The sequence below is a fragment of the Carcharhinus amblyrhynchos genome, chromosome 10 (assembly GCF_965287045.1).
Source record: "Carcharhinus amblyrhynchos chromosome 10, sCarAmb.v2.hapA, whole genome shotgun sequence".
NCBI lineage: Eukaryota > Metazoa > Chordata > Chondrichthyes > Carcharhiniformes > Carcharhinidae > Carcharhinus > Carcharhinus amblyrhynchos.
The window spans coordinates 52,112,119-52,119,558 of NC_137333.1; positions in this window are offsets into that span (position 1 = coordinate 52,112,119).

The window sequence follows — 7,440 nt, forward strand, 5'->3', positions numbered from 1 at the left end:
AATTTCCTGGAGAGCAATTTTCATAATGATAGCATTTAAGAGGAGGACTGGGCCAGAATTTCTCCAGCTATTTGCGAGGGGCAGATTCTCCGGCCCAGTCGCAGCTCAACACCTTCTGTGGGTTTCCTGGTGGTGTGGGGTGGCTACAATGGGAAATCCCACTATCAATGGCAAGACCAGGACATCCCACGGCAAGCGAACAACATGTTGCTCCTTGTTGCCAAGAAACCAACTGATTTGGGACCAGAGAATTTTGGTCCAGCTCAGTGAAGTTTCCTGCAGCGAAATGAATGGAACATTGATTTACACCCAGAATGGCCCAAATTCACCTGATATTTGTGTTACTCAGATTTTTTGAGTTTGATGCTGTAGGAGCAGTTTTCTGAGTTTCAACCCTTGGGACAAATAATTCTAGCCAGGAATTTCTGGAGTAAGTTCCTTTGACTTAACAAATCAGCAAATTATAAGTAAGCTTCCTACAGTACTGTTACATAGTAATTCCATACCCAGATCTATCCCTTTGCTTTAAGTTCAAGAGACTATCAGAGAATTCCTACAATGTCGATGGGGCCTATCGAGCCTGCATCAACAACAATCTGACCCAGACCCTATCCCTGTAGTCCCGTGTATTTACCCTGCTAATCCTTCTGACTCAAAGGGGCAATTTAGCATGGCCAATCAACCCAACCTAATCAACATTTTCAGCATGTGGGAGGAAACCAGAGCACCTGGACGAAACCCACACAAACACACGGAGAACACGTAAATTCCATACAGACAGTGACCCGGAATTGAACCTGGGTTCCTGGTACTGTGATGTAGCAGTGCTAACCACTGCGTCACCATGCCAATACACTAAACAAAACCTAATAGTGATGACACTGTAACATTGAAAGATCGGATCAGGAGTGACACAATGTAACTCTTAAGTCAGCAACTGACCAAGTTGCTCTCAAATGCAGGTCAAGTGTCTTTTTACAATATTTTTTCTACCTTCTTTTTACAGGGTTGAAACTGGTGTTATATTGACAAAGCATTATTGGCTGATAAAGGTTCCCCTTAACATGAAATGTTTAACAGAATATAGAATTCTATCTTTAAACCATGGAGAAAAAGCCTGCCTGACTGTTACCTACCTTTTGTGAGCCTTTACATAGGTCTTTGATCGTTGATCAAATTTTTGTGTTCTCTTCCCTTATCTCATCCTATGTTGTTCTCATGTTTAGTTCCACAACCCCCATCACTGGCCTTCAAACTAATTTCCAGGGCCTTATCTGCTGCTAATGTTCAGAGCTGTTCATCAAGCCTGTTAACAGGGTGTTATCATAAATTATCCAGTTCAATTGTCTTCATTTCTTATATACTATAATTAATTTTCATATTCCAGTGAGAATTGTTTCTAGCATCTCTTATCAGGAGTTTGATAATCATCTGTATATCTCAAAGCCTTTTATGCCATGGTCTTGAGATGCATTTGTTTTTCAGTAATGGCCCAGTGATCCATTCTGGCCCAGGGTCTTACTCACTGGAGAAAAAAACCTTGTTCAGTGCATCATTCAGCAGTTTGATTTCACTTTGGTAATTCCTATTGTTGGTCATAAATTTGCAACTGGTGCTGGAAACAGAAAGGTCTCATCCCAGCTGTGGCTGAAACTCTCATTGAAAAGTCACGTCTGGACTTGACAAATATTTCATTTTGCTAACCTCCCATTTTTGGCATTCTATAAATTTCAGCTCATCTAAATTTCTGCTTCCATTTCTTATCCCACACCAAATCCTGCTCAATCAACACTCTATTGTAGCCTGATGAGTACCTATAAAGACACCAGCAATGCCAAATGGTTAAAAGGGCTAGCTCTGTACCAGGCTAAGGACTGTGGGAACAACAAAGGTGTCAGCTATGGAATAAACATGGGAATTGATTGAACAGTGGCTGTCATTATGCTATTGAATAGACAGGTGATTGGGACATAGTTCCTTGTGAGTTATGTTTCTGAGAATTACAACCCCCAATAGGGGCACGGCTCAGTATTCATGACCAAAATGAGAGTGCGATTGATTACTGGCTGTCCCTGGTGACTGGAAATATGACGAGTATCAGCAGGACCTCGATGAGAAGTTGAGACACAGACATCGTCAGCAATAATCCAGGATTAACCATTGTAGAGGCAAGGCCCTGAGACCTTGAAACAAAACCCATCTGCTGGGAATCTGATCAGTTTGCCACACCATGGGTGGTATCTTTAAGTTTAATTTATGAGTTTGAATATTTCATGAAGTTTTGATACTTTTTGAATACTTGTGTTTAGAACGGAGTGGGTCAAAGGTTAATTATTTTGTGTGTAATGAAGTCAGAAATTAAATACTTCTTGTGTGTATTGAGGTTTGATACATGATGCAATTTTTTGGTAACTTGTAAAGAACAATAAAAGGAGTTGTTTTGTACAATAATGAGAGTTTTAGTGCCTTTATCCACAGCATCAGTTGACCAGGGTTTGAGGGCAACACTATTCTTCGGTTCCAAGCACTCAGATTCAAATTTCTCATCTTTGTGTCTTTCATTTTTTTCATAGCTTTGCTTCTTCAATTCTATAACTCCTTCAGAGCTCTGCATTCCCGGCTATTACTGTGTCCCTCAACACTTTTGCCCTAACATCATAATTTCTGTGGTTGAGGCCCTAACCTCAGGAATCCATTCCTTACCCCTCCCTCACTAAACCCAGCATTCAACCAAAGCTTTTGGTTTTTCCTCTCCCTGCTTTAACTCAGCATCTATTTTTGTCAGATAATGCCTCTGTGAAACACTGTTCATTCTTCATGAAAAGAAATACAAATACAAGTTGTTGCTCTGGTTATCAGTGTGTTTCCACATAAAGACTTAGTAGAATAATCTAAAATGAAACACAGTCAGTCACGCATTAAACACAGGAACAAGGGAAAGGGATAAAAGGTAGAAAGCGTTAATCTGAAGATGAGATGTAATGGGTGCAATGAATTGATTGGCCCCCTCTTGTGCTGACATTTCTAACTCCTAATGCTATATGCAATCTAGAATCTGTAGTCTCCAGGGTGCGAGGCTTGCAATGAAGGTTGGCATTTATAAATTTTAAAGCATAATTCAAGCAATTGCCACACATACAAAAGGAAGTCACCTTTTTCATTACTTTATTGATTAATATAGCAACATACATTGCATTAGAAATTGTCTACATTCAAAGCTCACGACAAATTGAAAACATTGATGAATAGCCACTGAATATTAAAAATAATTTGCAGTGCAGCATAGTACATTTGATCAATAAAAGGTATAAAAAGGTGTGTAGCATGAAAAAACCTTCGATCATTGTGCACAAAAATCAGTTCAGAAAAGTTTATAGATCTGTATAAATGTTATTGTAAGCACTGAAATAGTTCATCTGGCTGGCACTGTGAAAAACGGCAATACATTTCACCCTTTGTTAAATCTTGCTGTATAAAACTAGAAAGTTCAGACATTTTGCACAGCATATGCTATGATCATTTTCAGAGCTACCAAGCATTAAAACAAATCATTCTAAATTTTGACACTGATTTTTACATTCATGTTAATTTTATGTAGACTGTTTCATTCAAAAGCAATTACATATGCATGATTATGTTTTGTGGCCAAATAATCTGTTTTTTTTGTCTTTGCTAGCCAACAGTAACTTGCTCATTTCCTTTTGAATAGATATTTACTTAATGCAGCTGCAGAAAGGTCAGCTGGCGAAATATCAAGATGTTTAATTCACGTTATTATCACTTTATGTTCAAGTTAAGGCAAGTGAGTAATCACATCTGGTGGGATAAGTAATTACAGTATCACTGATCTCACTGCAAGGATTTGAGAGCGCTGATACTCAAGTCACAAGTTGATCAGTGATGGTCAAATTACAAAGTTGAATCAGTTAGTACAATCATCTTTGCTCAGTTCAGATATGCTGACTGACATCAGTAAATTTAACTATGATAGCATTTCTTTGCACAAGGCTATAGTAGTATTCATTAGTACTCATTGCTGCAATAGAGCCAAGGTTTTGCTGAAGCATACTGACTAGTTTCAAATAACCTCAGTTGACATATTCCATCATGTTAAGAATAATTGCAGACAGATCACAGAACAACCGCCAAACATTATGATTCATTCATGAATGCAGCTGCTCATCCAGACAGGAAGTCTTAATTGCCAGTTCCAGATACTGAGTGACCTGCTCACAGTGCATGGATGTATTAAGAACTAGAGCAGGAGGAAACCATACCGCTGAGTCTGCTCTGGCATTCAATATGACCACTATGGATTTCATCTTGGCCTCAAAGACACTTTACTGCCTGTTTTCCATAAACCGTTACTAAATAAAAATCTGTCCATCTCCTTAAATTTACTCAATGTCCCAACATCCATCACACCCTGGCAGAGTGAATTCCTCAAATTCATATCTCAGATGTAGGCCACGATGCGTCCAGTGCGGAATGTGTTAAACCAGAACAGGGCTGGAGAATTACAGGCAAATGGTTTAGTGCATTCTGGTGCCAAACCTCGGCACTATCTTCCCACCCACTGTTCCAACATAATGAGCATTTAAATGTGCAGAGTCTGTTTGAGGCTGGATTTTGACCTTTAGGTGCAGTGAGAACCCAACAAGAATCACTACTGGGCCAGAATTTTACCGCTTCACCTGCCTCGATTCTGGCAGGATGGCATTCTCCGTTGGCCATGGGCAGGATCTCACAAGCCTTGGGTGGGCAAGGCAGTAAAATTCTGGCACTGGTCTCCATAGATGGCACTGTCAAATGGCACCCTGGGTGCCAGGGCCCGAGGGGGGCTTGATGGTTTAAAGGAGGAAGAGCAATTGGAAGGGCCCCAATCTTTGGGGGGAGGGGGGGAAATTAGGTAAATTCTTTTCAATAGTGGAGGGTGAGACTGTGAAGGTGGGAGGAGAAAGTCTTCAATTTCCATCTGATTTCAGGGTACCCTTTCTCTGTCTCAATTGCCAGTTCCAGATACTGAGTGACCTGCTCACTGTGCAAGGGTGTATTAAGAACTAGGAGCAGGAGGGTTTAGGCCCCATCTGTCTCAAAACCAATGCATAACTCACCACTCTTACAAAATATGACTAAGTGTGGGAAAATTGCAATCTGATTCTGACACGGATTCTTGAGGCACAATCTTACAACCTCGTTCTGTCCAGTGTGGTGAGGTGGTAAAATTGCAAAGGGAACAAAATTGCGTTTGCGCCATTTTTGTTCTGCACATACAAATGTAATCAGTACTGTTCTGCCAGCAGGATCGGCTTCACACCCAAGGGCACAAAGCTGATCAACATATGCACATCATGTTTTACATGACATTAAACGCACTCGGCGTGGCTGTTTACGGCATCACCAACACTTACATCCTCAGCAGTTGGATTTCACACTGGCAATAATCACAGCTGGTCATCACCAGTGGAGCCCAGGTGCAATGGCCATGTCAGGAGGGATCGGAGGCCATTGAAGCCCTGGGTGGTTGGGGACATGGTAGGGCAGTGCCAGCCTAGCAATGCCCACCAGGAGCCATAACTGTGCCAGGGCAATGATAAATGGGTGGGGCCTGTGGGGGAAAGCTCTGCATACGGAGGGGGGGTGGCGGTGATCGGCAAATGGGGAGGGTGCTGTAGATACGGTACTCATTGCGAGGGTCTAGTTGCCAGCAACATGTGTTGCCAGGGGGAGTGACACTGTTGCCAATGATTGGGGGGGGCGGGGGGGCGGGGGGGGGGGGGGGGGGGGAGATTTCACTGGAAAATCAGGGCACCTACGCAAATGGTGCCTTAAGTAGTCTGCAGCTGGCTTTACTGGTGAGCGTAGGCTCTGCACCCCATCTCAGTTTTAAATCCGATATCCCTTATCCTAAAATCAGGGCCTCTCGTACTAGATTGGCCCACAAGAGAAAACATCTTCTGTACTTCTAGCTTGTCAATACCTTTTATCATCTTATATACCTCAATTAGATCTCCTCTCATTGTTTTAAATTCCAAGGAGTAGAGGCCTAAACTGCTCAATCTCTCTTCGCAAGCCAAACCTCTGATCTCTGCAATCAATCTAGTGAACCTCCTCTGAACTTACTCAAATGCCAGTACATCCCTCCTCAAGGGGACCAAAAAAAAAATGCACACAATACTACACATTAATAATGAATTCAAACAATGACAGATGTTAAACTTACCGGTCTATAGTTTCCTACTTTCCACCTTCTTTCCTTTTTGAATAAGGTTATTTCATAGCATTTTTCCAATCCATTGGAACCTTTCCTACACCCAAGGAATTTTGGATTATTATGAATGGATGCACTAGCTCTGTTGTCACTTCCTAAGGTGTAATTTCACTAATGCCTTGTAAGTTACAGCAATGGTTCCCTAATTTTATATTCTGCTCCTTTAGCAATGAATATCAAAATTCCACGTGGCTTCCTTATTAGCTGTTGTATCTACATACTAGTTTTCTATAATTCATGCATGAGGATACCCAGATCCCTCTGCAGTGAAGCACTCTTTTTCTGTCCATTTAGATAATAAGTTGCTTTTCTATTTTTCTGACTAAGGTGGATAACTTCACACTCGCTCTGCCACATTTTGGCCCCACTCACCTAACTTAGCCATAACCATTTGTAAATTTCTTATTTCCTCATTGCAACTTACTATTCCACCTATTTCTGTGCCCCGTGCAAAGTTGGCTACAGTACATTCTTTGTGTCCAAAATTAATATAGATTGTAAATAGTTGGGGCCCAAGGACCGAACCCTGCGGCACCCCACTAGTTGCATATTCATCAGAAAAAGACCCATTTATCTTGCCTTTCTGTTCATTAGAGAGTCCTGTATCAAAGCTAATAAATTACCTCTAAGCCCATGTGATCTTACCTTGTGTATTAACCTTTTGTATGGCACCTGATCAAATGCCTTCTGGAAGTCTAGATACCTACGTCTACTTCTGGTAATGAATTCCACAGGCTCACCGCTCTTGGGAGACCAAAATTGCACACAATACTCTAGTTGTGACCTCACCAATGCCCTGTATAATTGCAACAGCACATCCCTGCTCCTGTAAAACTCAAAACCTCTCGCAATGAAAGCCAAAAAACCATTTGCCTTCTTTACCATCTGCATGCTTACCTTCAGTGACTGGTGCACAAGAGCACTCAGGTCCCAATGCACACTCCCCTCTTCCTATTACTTCCTTAATAATGAATTCTAACAAATGACAGATGTTAAACTTACTGGCCTATAGCTTCCTACTTTCTGCTTCCTTTCCTTTTTGAATAAAGTTATTTCATAGCATTTTTCCAATCTGTTGGAACCTTTCTTGCACCCAAGGAATATTACGAATGGATGCACTAGTTCTGTTGTCACTTCCTTTCGGTCCCTACAATGTAGGCCATCAGGCC